We start from the raw sequence: 3,298 nt of genomic DNA on the forward strand, positions 1-3,298 counted from the left end.
AAACTGGTTAATATAGGTACAGATAGGTACTGCATAGATACCCATCAGATAAATATGAAAGGTAAATTGATTTCAATGACATTTCATATTTTAAGTTTGATAATTGTGTTGGGTTTGTATTTTGCAAGAGCCCTTATCTTAAAAAAAAAATCATGCTGAAATATTTAGAGAAGAAATGGCTTGATGTCTTGGATTTCCTTTGCATTATTCCAGCGACAGAAATGGGGGAGGAAGAGTGCTGTGTGAGAAGGTAGATGGGGCTGCTGTGAGATCCAGACTGGCCACAAGCAAGGTGATGATTGCTGATGCTGACCATCAAGAATACTGGGTTCACTATACTGTCTTCTCTATTGGTGGTGTAAAATTTCTCTAACAAATTATCTAAATGAATTGCACTACTTTTTAGAAAAAAAAAAAAAAAAAGCGGGTCCTCCTTGGTGGTGCAATGGGAAAAAACGCAGCACTGCAAGTGAGTCACAGTGCTTCAGCGTGAATTGATTCCCATCTCTAGAGGTGACCCACAAGGCATGACAGACCTTTCCTGCCTCCCTGCTGCTCCCCTCAGCAGTGTGCTTCATCAATCTGCCTGTTCTGCTCCCCACTCTGTCTCTGGTGAAGCCTCTCACCGCCCCTGCACTTCTGACCTTTACCCCAGCTCATATGCATAAATAAATAAATCTTAAAAAAAAAACGCAAATGACTAAAGTGGTTTATAAAGAAATAGAGAATTCAAATTGAATAATACAAAATGAAAATGCATTCAAAGATCAAGACACTCTTAAATGCTCCAGGACAGGCATTTTTTTTTTCCCGAGTGGAGTTTGAAACAACAACATTTTCACGTATGACATTATTTGGGGGATCAGGAATTCAGCTTGGGTTTGCTCAGCATTTCTTCTGCGGGGACAGGTAGTTTTGAAGGCCAGTTGTACGAAAAGGGTAGGAAAAATGAAATCACCACCCCACATAGTATTTTCTAAAGCAGACAAAATGATGGACATTTATTCAACTGTTTCTTCCAGGCTACATCTCCTCGATTTGTAACAGAAACAGGTTTCATGGACTCCGCCCCTACTCCAGATACTGGAACTACAAATCCCATGAATCCCAAGGCGAAGCACGCTGGGACGTGAGGGTGGAGCTGAGCAGTCATGTTGGGATAAAACCCGACGTGTGGGCTCTGGGGGTTTTTTGGCCTGGTGGTTCTCAGCTGGTCGTTTGGCTCTCCAGTTTTCAGTGTGCAGGTGGAGTCCAGGTCAGCAGAAAAGGTAGGGTATTCTAGTTAACTTGTATTTCTCTCTCTTTCCCTGGGTTGTTCCTTTACCTTTCTCCTTGTAAATAAATCCATTATTGAATCTTTTTTTGTGTGTCTGCAGTACGACTGAATCGTAAACGCGTGGGTGAGGATCCAGAGACAGGCAACCCAATTCACATTGGGGTGCCCTGTAACTGATTCAAAAATCAGGTGAGGACTCCCCATTAAAGAACACTCGAGCCAAGCTCACTCACATAGCAGGTAATAGCTTAATAGATTAATGGCATATTCAGCACAGCAGTGAACTAAATGAACAGACTGTCTGAAGAATGAAAACATGATTTAATAGGAGAAAATATTTTCAATGACTCCTATATTAATAAACGAAAGGAGTATCTTAGTTTACTAGGGTTGCCGTTAACAAAGCACCACAGACTAAGAGATTTAAACAAGAGAAATTTATTTTCTTATAATTCTGGGGGCTAGAAGTCAAAAATGCACATGTCGGCAGGGTGGGCTTGTCTGAGGCCTACAGTTGGCTCACAGCCTTCTCCCTTGGTTTTCCAACAATCTTTCTTTAACTGTGTGCCTGTATCCTAATTTCTTCCTAAAAAGGCACTGTCCCCTGCTCTGCCCTGTATTTCAATGCTAGAATTTGTGGTATCCTGAATTCCATCATGAGCTTCCACCACAGAATTCCTGTCCTGGTGCGACTAGGAGGCCCCAGGCAGGGTTTCTGCATGTAAGTGTCTGACTTTCATCTGGAGAGTCTGAGCACTTGAGTTTTTCTCTGAGGGATATGGACTCAGGTTAGAAGAGCGTGAAATCCTGGGCTCTGCTAGGCTTCAAGGTGACAACTTTGAGGAAGAAGCGGGAGAAAACCCACTTCAGTGGTTGGGAGTCAAGCCCTGCCTTGTGTATGACCTCAGTCTGTGCGGTCACCTCAGTGATTTTAACTGTTATTTTGTAACTTTCATTTTGGAAATGGCATCATCCGAAGGGATCATAGTCAGGTCAGTAGTACATGTTTGATATATTGCCTGGAGAAATGTGAGGGAGGAGCCTTCCATTACTGGAGTTGGGTGCAGCTCTTCAATGTACTTGCTGTTGGCTTTGAGAAAACCCAGGCAGGATTTTGGAAAATGGTTTGTCCTTATCTGTCATGGGTAATTGAAGGAGCTGAGACTTGTTAGGTGGGGCTGGAGGTGGGTCCGTGGAAGAAGCCGTCCCATGTCCTAGCAAGGGTTGCGCATAGGTCAGAAAAGAGAGGACCAAAGCTTGTTGAGCTTTAAGGTGAACATCCTGAGGTAGAAATGGAAGCCCTCTTTGCATGGAGACTGGTGTCCAAGCCCTGCCTTTGTCTCTTGCCCAAAGAAAATGTGGTTGGGTATGTGTTATACTGATTTCTAACTTGGGGTTGTGAGAGGCCGGACTCAACAGAGAGAGGAGTTCCAGTCATTGCTAGGCATAAGGTGAGGTTCTAGAGGGTGAACACCTTCCCCTGCAGGGAGTGGGTACATTGAAGCTTTGTACTTACTCCCTGCATTGAGAAGCCCCTTGCATGGTTCCAGAAAATGCTGAGTTCATACTTTTGAGAGCAAGGAGCTGAAGCTTGTTACTTGGGGATTGCCTCAGTTAATAATAGAGGTACAAACCCTACCTCCCTCCTCCTACCCTGCCCCTATGACAGCCAAGGAAAGCCCCAATTTGGGCCCAGAATGTGTGGTATCATGACTTCTGTTTGGGAGCCTGAGAAAGTGAGACTGCACCAGCTGGGTTAGAGTCTGGTCTGCAGAGAGAGGTGTTGATAGTGTTAAGTGAGGACTCTAAGGAGACCTGAGGTAGATCCCACCTCAGAATTCCTGTCCTGGTGCAACTAGGAGGCCCCAGGCAGGGTTTCTGCATGTAGGTGTCTGACTTTCATCTGGAGAGTCTGAGCACTTGAGTCTTTCTCTGAGGGATATGGACTCAGGTTAGAAGAGCGTGAAATCCTGGGCTCTGCTAGGCTTCAAGGTGACAACTTTGAGGAAGAAGCGGGAGAAA

Source organism: Condylura cristata, unplaced genomic scaffold (assembly GCF_000260355.1).
Source record: "Condylura cristata isolate star-nosed mole 26May11 unplaced genomic scaffold, ConCri1.0 scaffold00019, whole genome shotgun sequence".
Taxonomy (NCBI): Eukaryota; Metazoa; Chordata; class Mammalia; order Eulipotyphla; family Talpidae; genus Condylura; species Condylura cristata.